At 46.1% G+C, this 19,414-nt stretch overlaps 1 pseudogene; it reads left to right on the top strand.

Moving 5' to 3' along the window:
- The window catches only part of LOC148518414 (uncharacterized), a 38,770-nt pseudogene extending 20,730 nt beyond the window's left edge, over positions 1-18,040 (top strand).
- The last annotated feature ends 1,374 nt before the right edge of the window (positions 18,041-19,414 follow it).

The raw sequence follows: 19,414 nt of genomic DNA, 5'->3' as shown, positions 1-19,414 counted from the left end.
AATGGCACCGACGCGGGTACCTTATGTAGGATCCAAAACCCGCGAGACCAGGAAGGTGGGATGATGACGTTTTGCCTCGATTTCAGATCCGTGTCAGGCGGGAAAAGTCGAGCCTGACTCGGATCGGCCTCGGATCGGGGTTGCTCGGGGGGGTTCGGATTTCAGAAATCCGAACCCGCTCACCCCTAATTGATAGCATGATTACATTGTTTAAAACTTCTGAATCATACTGCCATATTAGCGAAAAGTCTAGTTTCTGCGCAGAAAACTAAAGGTGTATGAAAGCAGATGTGTGATTGTAACATAATAGAGGCTACTACTGTGTGTGAGGATTATGCTAGGTACCGTGTGTCGGTCCTAAAGACTCGGTAGGTTTTTGACGAGCCAGAAAGCTACTGAGTGTGTACACATAGCAGGTGTATTGCAGCAAGGGCAGGGATTTTGGGCCTCATTCAGAGGCGGTCGTAGGATGCAAGCAGTCGCTCAGAAACAGTGCGGCCGCTTGCATCCTGAATGGCCGCCTCCATGTCGGTCGTTAGGCTGTGGGTTAACACCCACAGCTCTAACGACCGCTAAGGGAGATGGTCGCGATGGTCAAGACCATCGCGACCATCGGGGCTTATGACGAGACCCTAGGGTAGGGTCTCGTCAACCTTAAGCCCCAGGGAGCTTCCTGCTCTGTTTGAGCAGGAAGCTCCCCACTGACATCACTGATGATGTCAGTGGGGACGCCCACAAAACGGCCAGCATTCCGAAAGGAACGCCTCCGTTTGGCCAGGCACGCCCCCTGCCCGCCCAGCAAACGGAGCGAGCTGTCAATCAACATTGACAGCTCGCTCCATCTGCTTCGAGCCCGCTAACGACGGGTGATCCGTCGTTAGATGGGTCTCGTGCATGCGCAGGACGGAGCCGTCTCCGTCATGCGCATGCCCTGTGGTCCAACATCGAGTCGGTTGCAAGCGCTCAGCGCTCGCGACCGACTCTGAATAAGGTCCTTTGTACCTTGAAGAAAATAAGGGGTTTTCAAAATTCAGCTCCCAATAGTGGTCGCAGAGCTCATTGATCAGTTAGGTTCTCTGGACATTGCGACTAGACTGCACAGTTGGGTAGACCATGATTGTGACTTGGGTTGTAGTGGAGGAAATCACTGGAAAGGGTAAGTGTTATTGGAACACTTAAACTCTAACAAGGGAGAGTACTCAAAAAGCGTGAGCTACCGGACAAGGGCTGAAAGGTGTCCGGAAAGACAGTATAATCATATAAGACTTTATTCTGTTCCTCGTTGTGCACGCCGTCCATAACGGTTAGCGGGCCGGTTGTGCACAACGGGATAGGAGTGTGTGAACGTAGCTCTATTGAAATCGTTCACCGGTCCACATTCACTAGTGATAAGCTGTTTAGCGTTTTTCCAGATGGGTGCTAAGCAGATGCTGGGAATTGTTGATAATGTGCTGCTTTTGGAAGGGCCGACAGGTTCGGCAAGGCATATAATGTATACAAAGTATGGTGCGTAGGCAACTGCGTACTGTGATGTATGGGTTAAGTTGACCAAGAGATGTGTGAAACCTTTTCCTAAAATTGGCAGTTTTGATGTGGAGGTGTTGAGTAATGTTAGAGATGGCATCTGTGTTGTGAAATCTCTAAAGAAATGAGTAAAGTATGAGCGTTGTTCAAAAAGTAATGCCTAAATGCTCACAACTCAAATTTTATTGTAGATACAGATTTGAAAATTTGCAGTAAAATACTTTGAAGTCTTAGTAACAGAATGACTCTACTCAAAAAATTCACTATCTGCCCTCAAACATTTTCTCCACCTCTCAACCCAAGCTGTGAATCCACTTTGGAAAAATTCCAGTGGTTGGTGTTTGACCCAGGAACGTATGGCGTTTTTAACAACTTTTATGTCTTCAAAATGTTGACCACGGATATGGTGGATGTGGCATTATTGCCACCATATTTTGGCAATGGCCGCAGATGTTGCCATCGAAGTGTTAGGTCTGGCATTGTTGTGGTGTAAGATGACATTTGACAGTGGAATTGTTTACTTTTTTTTGCGGATGGCTTCTTTCAGCTTCTTAATTGTAATAATGTATCGATCACTGTTGATTGATTGGTGTTGTTTCAAGTAAACGATGAGAATAACACCTCGGCAATCCCAGAAGAATGTGGCCATGACTTTGTTTATGGATCTCCGTGATTTAAACTTTTTTGGCCTAGGTGAACTTGGGTCTTTCCATTGTTTTGATTGGGCCTTTGTTTCTGGGTCATAAAGGAATACCCAGGTCTCATCTCCTGTAATGACATTTCCAAAAACGTCTCAGGGTTGGCTTCAAAGTTGGTCAAAAGGTCATTGCACACTTCCACCCTCTGGGCCATATGATCCCTGGTTAATTGCTTTGGAACCCATTTAGCACAATGGGTTCCAAAATAACTTTACGATATCCCAAATCATTGATTAGTGTTTCTACAGTACCATGGCTACATTCCAGTTCATCACTGATATCTCTGATGGTCACACAATGATCTTTCTGAATCATGGCATCAACTTTGTGTCGGTTCTCTGCTGTCACTGCAGCTGATGGTCTGCCACCACGAGGTTTGTCGCACATGGATTATTCTCCCAATTGAAAATGCTTCATCCACCTTCTGACATTGCTATAGTCAATTGTATGCTCACCATACACTTTTATCAGTCTTCTGTGGATTTATGTAGCACTGCAGCCTTCTTTTTCCAGAAATTCAATGATGGCTCTTTGTTTCGTCTTGGATTCCATGGTATTTCTTGGACTGCCTAAACAAAACTACATATATAGTTAGCAGACATATTATAGTACAAACTGACAAAGTTTCAAATAAATGTTGCATATTATTTCAGAGTTATGAGCATTTAGGCATTACTTTTTGGACAACCCTCGTATAATGATTGTTTGAAATTATGGCAGCATGAGGGGAACACGTGGTTAAGTGGCGTGCTCGCACCGCTAAGTAGTGTCATGAGCACTATGCAAAAGAGTGTGCACGCAACGCAAAAAGTGTTGCGCATGCACCTCAAGGGAGCACGCACACAGCGCTAGTCAGCGTCGGGTGCATGCCACAAAATAGCATACATGCACCGCAAAGTAGCGGCACTAAAGGTATAGGTATTCGTGCATGCACAGCTCCAACGCCCAATGCGGCTGAAGGTGATGGTACAGCCGATACTAAAAATGATAAAAATGTAACAAGTAATTTGTACCCTATCCTGAGTAATCATAAGGAAAATGTTTGTATAGATGATGAACCTGTTGAAATGTCAGCCATTGCATATGCAGTAAATCTGTTAGACACAGCACTAAACCTAGAAAGGGAAGTAATCCAACCAGCTGTATCAGCAGAAGGGATCCTATCAGTTATACCAACAGTAGAAATTGATGAAGGTAATACAGTGCATTTTAGTAACAGATTGAACCCCCAGAGTACTATGGTAAAAGTTCCCATAAGTAACTCTAAAAATAGCAAAGTGGTAGGTGTCCATCCTGTCCAGACAATAACTGTTCCCAATGGGAATCCGGATGGAAATGGTGTAGTACCCACAAGGGATGTAGCAATGCATTGTCCATGGACAAGAGCAGAGTTACATTCAATAATGACAGAATTTCCCGACCCTAGAAAAGAATTAGCTAAGTGCCAAAAATTTGTAAAAGATTTAGGTAATGCTCATGAGCCAACCAACACAGATTGGCGAGTGGTATTATGGGCATGTTTTCCATCCAATATCGATGTGAAAAAGTTTATCACAGATTGTGTATTGCATGGAGATAGGCCCTCATTCAGAGCCGCTTGTTAGCGGCAGTACGCTCGTTCCGAGCGATGTTTGCACATCTGCGCATGCGTACGCTTTTTAGTACGCATGCGCGAACCAGTCAGTGCGGCCGAAAATCGTTTGTACGCTATATAGCGAGTGCCTGCTATTTTGAGTGACAGAATGAGGCGTATGTGGGTGGTAACAGGGGAAGGTGCTTGAAAATGGGGAGTGGAGATCCGAACGCAGGCGTGCTTAAAGGTCAAAACGGGCGTTTTATGGGTGTGTATATTTAAAACAGCAGCGTCAATGACCACGTCACTGGGTTATTTTATAGCCAGAACTGCTCGCAAATTTGTGGTAGCAAACACCAACCACAAGAATAGCGAGCAGTTCATACGCTGGTCGATGTACTCGATTAATCTAATAAATAGCGGACATGACGTATGGTGCGAGCGGCCAGGGGGCGTTTTTAACAAATAAACGAGCGTATGTTTTGCTCGTTCGTTCAGGCTTAGAGGTGTGAACAGACTGCAATGTGCGTACGGATCATTTGAATAGCCACCCCTTGTTTTTAAACGAACGACCGCAAATAGCGAACGGCTCTGAATGAGGGCCTTAGTCCCTTAACTGATGACAATAACCAAGGAAACATTACATGCATAGTCACCCAATTCGCCATATATTTTCCAGTAGTAGTGAACTGGAGTAAAATTTTCACCATCAGGCAGAAGGATAGTGAGTCTGCAGCAGATTATTTCACCCAAGCACTATTGACAATCACCCAATATACAGGCATAGAAAATATAAAAGACAACACACACTACAGGGAAGTAGCTGTCATTGTACTTATGGATGGTCTTAAAGACACTCTAAAGACCAGGCTTCAAATCTCTCAGTCTAACTGTAGAGGAATTACGGTAGATGCCCTCAGGGAATCAGCTATATAACATGATAAAAACATCCTCAGGAACAGAGAAACACAAAGTGAGAAGCTAATGGCTGTTAGCATTCAAGCTTTAGAAGGAATGTACACACAGCCACAAAACACATATCAACATACCCAGCCACAAATCTCATACCACACACAACCACAAGCTCTCCACGCACAACAACCTACTCAACGACAACTTTCCAACATAAGATGTAACACATGTAGCCAAAAAGGACATATAAGTAGATACTGTCAAGAGAGAAATGGGGGGGACAAATAATAAGAAAATGCATAGGTTCATACCAAAAGGATACCAGCAGAATGTAGGAAATCCTCAGCAGTCGGCGGCTCACATAGTGGCCGTGAATGCTTTACTGGAGAATGATAGTCAGCTCTAGGGGTCAGGTCATACCGGTAGTCTACAGCCAGTCAGGTTAACTGAGAGTACTAGGGAAGAACCTACAATGACAGTAGATATAGCTGGTAGTAAATACTCTTTTTCTTGTAGACACAGGGGCGACCAGATCAGTGTTAAATTCTCCATCAAATGCACAGATAACCAGCAAGACAGTACCAGCAATGGGAGTAATGTGTAAAGTGCAGCATTATCCTTTAACCAAATCTGCAGAGGTTACTATCGGGCCGCTGCAAACCAATCATCCCTTTCTTCTGGCAGCAGCTGCTCCTACTAACCTACTGGGAAGGGATTTGTTATGTTAATGGGATGTGTCATTTACTGTACCCCTGATGGTATATTCTTAGATATCCCAGAGAACGTTGCGCATGAGGTAAGGGATATATTGGACACTCCACAAAGGTTAATGCTTCACTCTACCATTTTAGAACAAAGCCCATCCCAAGTAAAAGAGATGTTATCTCAAATACAGGGTTCACTTTGGACCAAGCATGGACAGGACACTGGATTGATGGCAAATGTATCTCCTGTAATGCTAAATTTAAAAAGTAATAGGCAAGCTCCAAAAATTCCCCAATACCCGTTAAAGCCAGAGGTAAAGCTAGGGGTTTATCCAATAATTGAAAGGTTGCTACAACAGGGGATTTTAATCTGTACAGCTAGCCTAGCTAATAGTCCCATTTTTCCAGTGAAGAAGGCTGGGGGGAGGGGCTATAGGTTAGTACAGGACCTTAACGGTGTAAACAAAGTAGTCGAAAGCCAATTCCCCGTAGTGCCCAATCCAGCTGTCATCCTCATGCAAATTCCACCATCTGCAACCCATTTTACATTGACCGATGTTCTGCTTTCTTCTCTGTCCCTCTTCATCCTGACTGTCAGTATCTCATTGCATTCACCTACAGGGGGCTACAATATACATGGACACGATTTCCCCAGGGTTTCATAGATAGCCCCAGTATTTTCTCTCAAGCCTTACACGACTGTTTGCAATCTTTTCAACCAGGCAATGGATCTGTTCTAATTCAGTATGTAGACTATTTATTGTTGTGCTCTAATTTGTTTATGTCATGTTTAAATTATACTAAACTACTGTTGCTTCATCTCTCACAGACAGGACACAAGGTTGCTAAGGACAAATTACAGTGATGCCAGACTAAGGATAAATACTTGGGACATTGACTAACACAGGGACTATGATATTTGACAACCAACAGGATACAGGCCATACAGACCACGACACTGCCGCAAAACCAACAGCAAATCCGTACCTTCTTGGGCATGTGTGGATACTGCAGGATGTGGATCCCAGGTTTTTCTATTTTGGCCTTACTTTTGCAGTAATTGGTGTCATCCTCAAAACCCGACCGTGTCACACACACACTGAGGAAACAGAGCAGGCTTTCCTTAACCTTAAGGACAGTCTGACAAGAGCACCTGCACTGGGAATACCAGATTATGAAAAACCTTTTGATTTATATTGTAGAGGCTGATGGCTGCGCAGCAGGTGTCCTCACACAAAACATGGTGATGCTAGTAGACCCATAACATACTACAGTGCACAATTGGACACTGTGGCAATATCAGTCCCAACATGTTTAAGAAGTGTAGCAGCAACTGCTCTGTTGGTCAGTAAGAGTGAGAATCTAGTATTAGGCCATGATATGATTGTCTATACAATACACCCCATGCTGTATCTGCTTTGCTGAATTCTGCCCAAACCAGACATGTTTCCTCAGCTAGGTTCACAAAATGGGAACTAGCTCTAATGGCACCTGCAAATATCACCATTAAACGGTGCAGTACGTTAAACCCAGCAACGTATTTACCATATGTGCCTCAGGATGCACAAAGGGTGGAGAGAGGTGAGTCGGCTGTTTGAAGGTGAGTTTTGCAGGTATACGGATACACATGATTGTATGGAATATTTGAATCAGACTTTACTGCATGACCTGACATACGTGATACACCTTTAGAAAATGTAGATGTGACATTTTACATGGATGGGAGTTGTCATAGACAAACCGACACAGGAGAATTATGCACAGGTTATGCTGTTGTAGATGATGAGGATGTTGTAGAAGCTGAACCACTTGGTCCACCTCATTCAGCACAGGTAGCTGAACTGGTGGCATTAAGGAGAGCATGTGAACTGGCAGAAGGTAAGTCAGCTAATATCTACACTGACTCTAGGTATGCTTTCGGGGTAGTTCACGATTTTGGGGCTCTTTGGCATCTTCAAAATTTTATGACAGAAGCAGGCACACCTGTTGCACACTCACACCACATAAAAGGACTCTTGACAGCAATCCAACTACCAAAGGCAGTAGCTGTCATCAAATGTAAAGCGCATACATGTGAAGAAGACCCTGTGTCATTGGTAATAACAGAGCAGATGAAGCTGCCAAATGGGCAGCAGGGTTAAAAATTAACATGCAAATTGATAAAATGATGGTTTTTCAAATGATTGACACCCAGAAATTAATTGAGATGCAAAATTTGTGTTCCATACAGGAAAAGGCAGTCTGGAGATCAAAGGGATGTGGTCAAGAGTCCTCTGGACTCTGGAGAGAGGCTGCGCATGATTTGACTCACCTAGGAAAAGGAGGTATGTGCAAGTTAGTCAGAGCATACTGGTGTGCACCTGGATTTTCTTCTCAAGCTGAAAAGAGGGCTATGGGCCTCATTCAGAGGCAGTCGTAGGATGCAAGCAGTCGCTCAGAAACAGGGCGGCCGCTTGCATCCTGAACGGCCGCCTCCATGTCGGTCGTTAGGCTGTGGGTTAACACCCACAGCTCTAACTACCGCTAAGGGAGATGGTCGCAATGGTCAAGACCATCGCGACCATCGGGGATTACGACGAGACCCAAGGGTAGGGTCTCATCAACCTTAAGCCCCAGGGAGCTTCCTGCTCTGTTTGAGCAGGAAGCTCCCCACTGACATCACTGATGATGTCAGTGGGGACGCCCACAAAATGGCCAGCGTTCCGAAAGGTACGCCTCTGTTTGGCCAGGCACGCCCCCTGCCCGCTCAGCAAACGGAGCAAGCTGTCAATCAACATCGACAGCTCGCTCCATCTGCTTCGAGCCCGCTAACGACGGGTGATCCGTCGTTAGCAGGGGCTCACGCATGCGCACGACGGAGTCGTCTCTGTCGTGCGCATGCCCTGTGGACCAACATCGAGTTGGTTGCGAGCACTCAGTGCTCACGACCGACTCTGAATAAGGTCCTATGTCCTGTTTGATTTGTCTGAGGAAAAATGTTGGGAAGACAATCCCTACAGAGCCATCCCATATCCCTCTGACAGACGGACCTTCTCAGGTAATACAAATTGATTTCATCCAATTACCACCCTGCAGGAATCTCAAGTATGTATTAGTTTGTACTGATGTGTTTTCCAATTGGGTAGAGGCATATCCAAATGCCACTAATACTGCTGTTTTTACTGCTAAAAAGATTGTTAAGGAATTTGTATGTGTATGCAGATATGGTATCCCTAGAATCATAAAAAGTGATAGGGGTACTCATTTCACTGGAGATGTTTTCCAGCACATTTGTAAGTTAATGGGTATTAATAGTAGACTTCACACACCCCTACCGACCACAATCCAGTGCGAAGGTGGAGAGGGTGAACTGTACTATTAAGAACAAACTTTGCAAGGTCATGACTGAAACTGGATTAGGATGGCCAGAAGCCTTACCGCTAGTCCCCCATAGCATCAGGACTACTCCTAGACCTCCTCTTAATCTGTCCCCCTTTGAGATACTGTTTGGGAGACAACCTTATTTGATTGTAAGTCCACAGGACGATCTGAAGTGTAATAATGAGGTTACTGTGAAATACCTTATAACAATGAGTAAACAGTTGAAACATCAGCAAGAGAAGTTGAAATTGATATCACCTGACATAACTGAAACAAACTGTCATGATGTGGAACCTGGAGAATATGTTATGATCCAAAATTTCTTACGTTCAGGTTGTTTGATAGATCGGTGGGAAGGACCGTATCAAGTGTTGCTGACAAGTACGACATCGTTGAAAGTGACAGAGAGAGATACCTGGGTCCATTCCACTCACTGCAGAAAGGTCAATCACCTGGAGGAGATACAAGGCGGAGTCGATACAGATAACGTGGACCTGTCAATTGCGAGCCTGTTCCGGGAGAGTTAGAGATTGCAGTAAAACACCTGGGCACAGTTGCGCTGTTCATCAAAGCACAGATAGGCACAAAACACATAGACACACAACGCATACTAGCGACTTTACACAATATTCTCACTCTCACACATGCAATCTCTTATAAAAAGGTTCCCAAGCATTAAGCTTAATGTTAGAGGTTTTATTAGCTAATACCTATGTTATGAAATGTAAAGTATATGATGTTTAAGGTATAGAGACTAGGAGACAAGTCATGTTTGGTACCATTCTGAATCACTGTTTAATTGCAGATCTCCGGTTCTATCGGCAAGGAGATCGCATCACGCGTCTGCAAGTTATGAATTATATGAAATTAGTGGTTAGAATGTAAATCTGTATGTAGTGTCTTTTACTAGTTTAAACCAGTTCTTCAGTGGGAAAACCACACAAAGTAATGTCTGAGGAACTGGGACATACCCCCAGTGATGCTGTATGAACTGTCCAATGACCTGCATCGTACCAGAATGTCCAGGAGCAAGACCCAATGTAAACCTGTTAACTAGTTTCTTTGTTCTTTAAGTTATATAGCCTGCTCACTGGTTATAGTATACAGCCATTCTTTTTGGATGACCATAGGCTTCTGGAGAGACGACTGTATACTGGGACCAGTGCGCACGTGTATGTATCGGCTTGTACCTTTTGTATTTACTTGCTTTTTGCGCTAATTGTATAGATCACAGCATGTTATACTTTTCATTGAATAATATAACTTTTTGTGCTTTGGAACCACAATTGGATTGGAAAGCAATTATTTGTTTTGTGACTTGTAGCACTAAACAGCGACATTTTGGGTATATAGATTTAGGGGTATCAATAACACCTACACTATCAACCAGCCACCCACCGCCCAGGGGTGGTGGGGATAGCCCCGGGCTATCAGCCTAGGCCAGGGGTGCCCTGGAGAGGGGGTCCCCTTTATTGGACGGGTTCCCAACTCCTCAGGGATCCCTGGCCTGGGCTGGCTAGCAGTCAGGGCTGATGCTGTGGCTGGGGGGTTCGGTGAAAGGGCTCCCCTGGCTGTGGCATCAGCCCCCCACTAGAAAGGGTCCAGTGCTGGTTTTAATTTTAGGGGTACCCCTACACAAATTTTTTACCCCTATAATTAAAACCAGAACTGGCCCTGTAGCCTGGTGCTGGTATCTAATTTACGGTGGAACCCTACTCGGTTTGTTCCCCGTAATTTTAGGTACCAGGACAGGCTGGCAAGTCCAGGGCTGGTTAAGCTTTAGGGGGGGGACCCTATGTCATTTAAAAAAAAAAAATTATTTAACCCATTTTTTACAGGTATTAAAACATACAAGCAGCTTACACATCTCTCACTGATATGTGCAGGCTGCTTGCTCGAGTGAGTTTTGCAGAGAAAACAATGCAATCTCGAGTAAGTAATGTCATCTAAACTCTCATCTAAACTCTCCTTAAACTCTCATCTAAACTCTCCTTAAACTCACCTTAAACTCTCATCTAAACTCGCAATTTGGAAGAAAAAACTCAATCTGCTTCATCATCGAAAAACTCACTTTCAGCTAAACTGAAGAGTTTTGAACTGGAGATATTTGACTGTGAACTGGAGATATTTGACTGTGAACAGTAAATTGGAGATATTTGACTGTGAGAGGTACTAATGCAATTCCTATTTTGGTGAGATGTCAATCTGCAAACATCCAATCAGAAGCTGCTAACTAGTGCTGCTAATTGTTCCTATAAACACCCTGGGATTCCCTTTGGATACAATGACAGCAATACCACTCCAGACACTAGAGGGAGTTTCATGATGCTAGAGAACATACATAATAGTACCTGCAGTATGGCACCCAAAATCTCTGTGAAATGATAAATCGCACTCTGGACTTCTGATTTGTAATGTGAAAGGAGAGGAAAAAAATCTTGTGTTTAGCAGATTAATTAAAACCTTATAGATATTATCATGAACATTGGCTTTTCTCTCACAAAGGATGACCCAGGGCTGCCTTAGGCAAAGCTCCATCCACCAATATACGCTTCTCAGGCCCATTCACACATTTATTTTGTAAAATAAAAATAAAACTCTTACCTGCTCCCGGCTGGCTGGTGAGGCTGCAGTCCAGATGCAGAGATGTCTGGTGCAAAACTCTGTTCAGGCTCCTACTGTAGGTTCACATGTATGATTTCTAGTTAGGGGGGGGGGAGTCAAAATATTAATGAAACAAAATTATACGTCAGCTCTTCTGCTACACTGGCTACATCGCAGGCTAGTCAGGGTCCCCCCCTGTGCATGTACAGTACAGTATAATGCAGCTTTTCCAAGTCATGCGGGCGCACTGGTAGTATTATTTCTGTGTAAAAAACGAAGACAACCAAAGAAAGAGAAAATGTATAGTATATAGTATAAGGGGTCTATTTTTAGCAAACAGCGTGGTAACAGTCTTCTCTCTTCTTTTAGCTCTTTGGCTCCCCATCTGGGGGGCAGAGCTTCATACTGTCACTCACTGGCTGGCAGGTAGGGAGAGAATAGGAATTGCCATCGGTGTGTCTTCCATCGATGGTGATGGTGGCACAAATCATCAATGATAGGTAACTATTCTGTGTAGTGCCATCAATAACTTTACCATCCTCATCATCAATAGATCATCTGTGGTATAAAATCATTGAAGGACAATGGCCATCCCTAGGAGAGAGGAGGCTGGAGTACTGTGTCTGGCCACCTGCCCACAGCAGCAGCGCCAGCACCAGTCAGGCTTGTCAGTGATACATACTGACACACGGCACAGGCAGCCAGACCTGTGGCAGGCACCAGCATAAAGTAGAATGAGGATGTCTTTTTCAGAGACAGCCCTAATTTTAGTGCTAAGAGGACTTAGCGGCGACCCCCAGATGCCAGCACCTTAGGCAGGTTCCCAAAGCAGCTTAATGCTAAGCATACACTATCGGATAAAAAGTCTGTCAGACCCACAGACATTTTATCTGACAAACTGATACCATCAGATATCGTGTCCGGAATCGGTATGTAATGCTGGTTCAAATACCAACAAAGCCAGCCCTACGGTTTGAAATCCCAACTGCAGCAGGTAAGTACACTAACCCTCCCCTCTCCCTACCCTAACCCTCCCTTAGTGGTGCCTAACCCTAACCTCCCCCCTAGTGCCTAACCTTAACCTCCCAATTAGTGCCTAAACTAACCCCCCTTTCCCGCACCCTAAACCTAACCTAATCCTAACCCCCCCTAGCGGTGCCTAACCCTAACCCTCCCTTTCCCCATCCTGGAGGGGTGCCTAACCTCTGGGGGTCCCTAAAGCTAACTCTCCCCCCCGCAGCTAGACGCTAAGATACCCGACTTACCTTTGTTCGTTATGCCGGGTGTCGGGATTTAGTAGTGGGGTCAATGATAGGTGTCGGGATTTCGACCACTACTGTATCTTTAGTCCCATGCTTTGATGTGTGACGGAATATCGGCGGGTGGGATAGCGCCCGCCGGTTTCTTCACTGCATCCCATTCGCTCGATGTCTGGCTTCCCATTCGCTCGATATCTGGCTTCCTTCCCTGAGGAGGAAACATGTCCCCGTTCTTCACCTGTGAAGGAACAGGAGAAATGTTGGGCTGCATGCACTGCCTGATGCGGCCGACTTACAGCTTACAAATTATCTGTCTGACGGACATGCTGGACAATTCAGCATGACCGACAGACAGATAATTTGTGGTCAACCTTGGCTACACATGATGCGATTATCGGCCTGATCTGCCGATAATCAGAGGTTCAGTCTGATAATGTATCCCCAGCATAATGAGTTGTCGGCTCTAATGCCACATGTACTGTACTGTTTGATGGTAATTTATGAAAATATAAACCTGTGAACACATTGGTTATTTCATTCTACACAAATTCGTCTATTTGCTTGCCTCATGCAATCAGCCTGGAAACCTGCTTCAGCCCCTTCCCTTTTTTCACGATTAAGAATATATTTATTTGTAACACAAGTTCCCCCAAATAAATACTGCAAATAAATGAATAAGGATAGGAATAAACCGTAAAACAGTAAAATAATGAAAAATAAAAAAATATATAAATAACATTCTGCATCTATATTTGGTTGGAGCACCTTTAGCATCTACTGAGACAGTAATCTTTTGAAGTATAGTAAAAAATTATAAACTTTGAGTGCTGAACCTATTAACTTTGGGCCTGATTCACTACCAGGGTTGGACTGGCCAACAGGGGTAAAGGGGAAAACCCCAGTGGAGCCTACTGCCTGAGGGCCCCATATATTCTACTAATGCCAGGTTTCAGATGGTGCTCTCAAATTTTACATGTTACACTATTACAGGGTCAGTTACTTTTTAGGGCAGGAACATGGAGGAACAGACCATGCACTGTAGTATCCATGTTGTCTGCCGGCTACAGTATGTCCTCTATGATGGTTGGGCAAGCCTCGGTGGTGACTGGCCATACCCATTATGCATGGGCACCTACCACTACCTTCCCCCGGTGGGCCCTTCACGTTCCAGTCCAACACTATTCACTACCAATCGGGACTGCAATCACAGTGACTATGCAAACCCATTGCAGAGTGATAGACAGGAAGTACTGTTTGTGGGTGGTGACAGGGGGTGGTTGGCGAAACGCATGCGTGCCAGTGTGTTCAAATGCCGTTGCAGGAGCATACACAAATTATCCACTGCGATGCCATACGCAGCTTGAGTACTCATAGTGGGCCTGCTTCAGACCAGTTTGCTAGGCTGCGTTTGCACGTAGCCTGCCGATGTTTGCAATCTGCACATGTGTATAAGACGCAACACGCGTGCGCAAAGTAGTCCATGCGATTGCCCCTTGTACACAGACTCCTCGCTAGATTGACTGACAGGACGAGCCGTTTGTGGGTGGTGACAGTGGTTGGTCAATGGAAACGGGGGATTGGTGGTGGGAACGCAGGCGTGTCCGAGCGTCTTAATGCCGTTTCAGAGGCTTGCATAATTAAGACGCAGCATCATAATACACATCACATGGCTGAATTACACACTGAAGCACTCGCAGTGCTTGCGGTAGGGTATGGTCAGCCACAAGTGCTGAGTATGGCTCCGATGTTACCGATTGTTGCATAAACTTCCTGGAGATGACGTGTAACACTAATTGAAAGTGGGCAACTTAAGACACACCGCGATCGCACACCAAGACATACTGTAGTGGGTGTGCTAATGCCTTGCTGTGAGATCGCGGGATTTGCATACTTGGCAGCTGATGACTGCATGCAAGCGCATCTAGCGAGCGGGTCTGAATCAGGCCCAGTGTGCGATGAAGTTAGCAATTTCTGAGTAAGGTCAGAGCTTGTGCAAGTGTGCGCGAGGCTCCGATTGTTCGATGCTACCGATGTTCTCAGTCTTGCTAAACATTACAGATGTGTGCAAGGTAAGGTGGGTGTCCCTGTGTAGTGCTGAGACGTCATAGCGATCGCAATGGATTAGCATACCATTGCAGTGAGATTGCGTGCGTAATCGCAACCTCGATCGCAGTTTCGATCCATAGTGAATCAGGCCCTTTGAACACTGAGATAGAGTAATATTTGTTTATTTAAAAAAAAAGTTAAATTGATTAAGGTATACCAGGTTAGTTGGGTAGTAATAACAGACAGCAAGTTTGGAGACTTAGGGGCCCATTTATCAATAATCACATTCTCAATGCGATCAAGGCTTTGCAGTATGTGATAACCACCCGAATGTATCAAATGGCACATATAAAGACAAGGGGCCTTATTCAGACCCGATCGCAAGCGCTGAGCACTCGCAACCGGGTCGATGTTTGCCCACTGGGCATGCGCACATCGGAGCCGGCTCTGACGTGCGCATGCGCGAGACCCGGCTAGCGACGGGCACTCCGTCGCTAGGGGTCTCGCACCAAAAAGGGGCGAGCTGTCGATGGTGATTGACAGCTCGCCCCGTTTGGGAGGAAGGCAGGGGGGTGGCCGGCCAAACGGAGGCGTTCCCAATGGAACGCTTGCCGTTTGGAGGCGGCCCCACTGACATCAACAATGATGTCAGTGGGGAGCTTCCTGCTCAATCAGAGCAGGAAGGTCCCTGGGGCTTGCGCTTGCCGAGACCCAACCTTAGGGTCTCGTCGCAAGCCCCGATGGTTGCGATGGTCCTGACCATCGCGACCATCAACCTGGTTGCTCGCTAGAGCTGTGGGTGGTAACCCACAGCTTAACTAGCGACCAGGAGGCCGCACTACGCACCACAAGCAGTCGCCCTCATTCAGAGCGACCACTTGTATCTAGCGATCGACTCTGGCCTAGGTTTTGAAAAGGAGCCCGTCCCTGCAATGTGCTCAGAGTGAAGTGACGGTATCAGGGATCTCTTCACTCTTCTATCGGGACTCCTGCGCATGACCGGTCTACTGAATATTTACAATGGAATTATAGTCAAGGACATCTATTTTTTTATATTTTATTCTAAGACCGGTGTTGCTCTTGCACTGATCATTGGACCTGATTCAGAGTAGTACACAAACCCTATGATTTGCGTACTGCTCCAATGTTAGAAGATTGGCGGGATCTGTACTGCGCCAGCCTTCTACTGCAAGGTCTCTCGCAGTTCCCCAAAGCCACAGCCTAATTTTTTGGGGATGGGTAGTGGACTGCGCCAACCTCCATTACAACAAACAGGAACGTTTCGCCTCCGTATTCTGGGAGTGCTGAGGCCTCATCTATGGAGCTGTAAGGGGCAATCTGAGTAACCTCAGGGTTACTCTGGTGGCCGATGGCCTCGCAGAAGATCCAATGCTGCATCTTAGGATGCAGCACTTGGATCTGCTATGTTGTTAGGTGGCGTCTATTTACACCAGACATCTCCTGCTGCATTAGCATATTAGTTGTATGGTACCACACAGCCGTTTCCCTGTGGCTGTACAATACTGTACAACTCTGAATCAGGCCCATTGTCTTACTGATAAACAAGCTTCCTTCACAGTGTCACTTGTTGTAATCAGGGCTGGCAACATAGATCTTGGGGCCCGGTACACTCATGTTTTTAGGGCCCCCTATACCCTCTCCTAGTTCTTATCCAAGCCCATCACACACATACCCCAGCCCCTGTGTCTGTCACACCCCCTCTTCTCCACCCCCTGTATCTGTCACATGTCACACTCTCCCTCTCTTCCCCAGCCCCTGTGTCAGTCACACACCCCTCTTCCCCAGCCCCTGTGTCTGTCACACACCCCTCTTCCCCAGCCCCTGTGTCTGTTACACACCCCTCTTCCCCAGCCCGTGTCTGTCACACACCCCCCTTCCCCAGCCCATGTCTGTCACACACCACTCTTCCCCAGCCCCTGTGTCTGTCACACACCCCTCTTCCCCAGCCCGTGTCCGTCACACTCTCCCCCTCTTCCCCAGTCCCTGTGTCTGTCACACACACCCCTCTTCCCCAGCCCCTGTGTCTGTCACACACCCCTCTTCCCCAGCCCGTGTCTGTCACACACCACTCTTCCCCAGCCCCTGTGTCTGTCACACACCCCTCTTCTCCAGCCCCTGTGTCTGTCACACACACCCCATTCCCCAGCCCCTGTGTCTGTAACACTCTCCCCCTCTTCCCCAGCCCCTGTGTCTGTCACACACACCCCTCTTCCCCAGCCCCTGTGTCTGTCACACACCCCCTCTTCCCCAGCCCCTGTGTCTGTCACACACCCCTCTTCCCCAGCCCATGTGTCAGTCACACACCCCTCTTCCCAGCCCCTGTGTCTGTCACACTCCCCCCTATTCCCCAGCCCGTGTCTGTCACACACCCCTCTTCCCCAGCCCCTGTGTCTGTCACACACCCCTCTTCCCCAGTCCCTGTGTCTGTCACACACCCCTCTTCCCCAGCCCCTGTGTCTGTCACACTCTCCCCCTCTTCCCCAGTCCCTGTGTCTGTCACACACCCCTCTTCCCCAGTCCCTGTGTCTGTCAAACACCCCTCTTCCCCAGCCCATGTGTCAGTCACACACCCCTCTTCCCCAGCCCCTGTGTCTGTCACACACGCCACCTTCCAGAAGTTGCTGAGTCTGGTGAGGCGCTACCAGGATACCAGGTTGTGTAGGGACATACCTGCCGAGGAGAGGCTGATCGCTACCCTGCGCTACCTGGCGACTGCAAGACCTCAAGTTTGGCACCCTCATCTCATCTTCCTGGAGACCTGGAAAGCTATAATCACTGTCCTGAAGCTGCAGTACTTAAAGGTAAGAACATTTTTGATGTCCCACAATGCTATACACTGCTGCCCACCACTGTATGCCCCCCAAGTGTTATTTGCTGCCCCCCTTATGGTATATGCTGCTGGCCACCACTGTATGCCCCCTAAATGTAAATTGCTGCCCCCCTTAAGGTATATGCTGCTGGACACCACTATATGCTCTTAAATGTAATTTGCTGCCCCCCTATGATATATGCTGCTGGCCACCACTGTATGCCCCCCAAGTGTTATTTGCTGCACCCCATATGGTATATGCTGCTGGCCATCACTTATTGCCCCCCAAGTGTTATTTGCTGTCCCTTTATAGTTATGCTGCTGCCCAACACTGTATGCCCCTAAATGAAATTGCTGCCCCCCTTATGGTATATGCTGCAGGCCAGAAATGGAGTTATAGGTAAAATCCATGTATTAACCATTTTTTGTCATTCTAGTTCTCTTCATTGGTAGAGGAATGGCAAAGTATTGCTCAGGAGTTTGAGTCACGGTGGAACTTCCTGAACTGTGGGGGAGCCATTGTTGGATAACTCCAGTGGCCAACAGTCGATCCATGTACTACAGTTACAAGGGATTCTTTAGTATCGTCATGATGGCCAAATTGAACGCTAACTATGAATTTCTGTTTGTGGACGTTGGGTAGAATGGCCGTGTGTAGGATGGTGGGTCCTTCAGGAAGCACTTGTTTTTATGATAGGCTCATGTCTAAAAGGCTCAATGTACCTCCTGCTTCACAATGCAAGTATGGACTCAATTCGTGTATGTTGCTGATGAGGCTTTACTAGAGCACGTCGTACTGTGGAGAACGCCTTTGGCATCCTCAGCAGATGCTTCAGGGTACTTCACACAGCCATCTACCTACATGTAGACAAAATAGAGTGGGTTGTACTGGCATGCTGTGCCCTGCATAATTTCCTGAGGCGTAAGAACACGCAACAAAGGCCACCAAGTACATCACTGCCTGAACCTACAGACCACATAGAGGACAATGACAGGTGGACTTCTGTGGCTGGAGCAGGAGTTACAGAAGTGGCCCCTGGACTTGCTAAACAGGTCAGGGAGTAGTACCAGGCCTATTTCAATGGAGCGGGGCATTGCCATGGCAGGAAGAATGCATAAACTAAAGTCCTTTTAAAAAATTGCACTTCCCTAAAAATAAAAACATGAATATTTCATATGCTATATAACAATGTTTTATGGTAAAACTGTTTTTAGAATTGAATATTTTTTTTGCTAAATAAAATTTTTGGTGCTATTTAAAAATATATAGTGTCCATATAATATAATTTGTTTAAAGCTACTGGGAGGCATGCATAATTGGTGGCCAGGGGTACTATGGGGCATATACTGGGTGGCATGTGTCCACATTACACATTACAAGTTTAATATTACATTGCCCCCTATACCTATCCCTCCTAAACCCCCCTAACCCCCCTATAGGTGTCCCATAATATGTTGCTGCCCACAGTGCAAACAACAACAGAACACTTTAATTTTTTTTTATTCGATATAAAAGGCATAGAACAAAGAATTCTGGAGGAATTGGCGGTGCGCCTCTTGGGCACTTTCTCCAGGGTAAACAGGAGTAGGTCATAATACCATAAGGATGGTTTATGTACGGTTTATGTACTTCATTGGCCCCAGCTACTGAACATTGTCCATACATATTGGGACATTGACAGAATTTTCAGATTTTGGCCTCTATTCACCACCACAATGGTTTTGAAATTAAACAAACAAGATGTGCTTTAACTGCAGACTTTCAGATTTAATTTGAGGGAACGGTGTAGGAATTACAACAGTTTCAATATGCGCCTCCCACTTTTTAAGGGGCCAAAAGTAATGGGACTATCAACTCAAAAGCTATTTCTTGGACAGGTGTGGGCTATTCCCTCTTTATTTCA

Source organism: Taudactylus pleione, unplaced genomic scaffold, assembly GCF_031769625.1.
Source record: "Taudactylus pleione unplaced genomic scaffold, aTauple2 ptg000201l, whole genome shotgun sequence".
Classification (NCBI taxonomy): Eukaryota; Metazoa; Chordata; class Amphibia; order Anura; family Myobatrachidae; genus Taudactylus; species Taudactylus pleione.
Note: the sequence above shows the minus strand (reverse complement) of the source record. Positions and strands in the feature narration are given on the sequence as shown.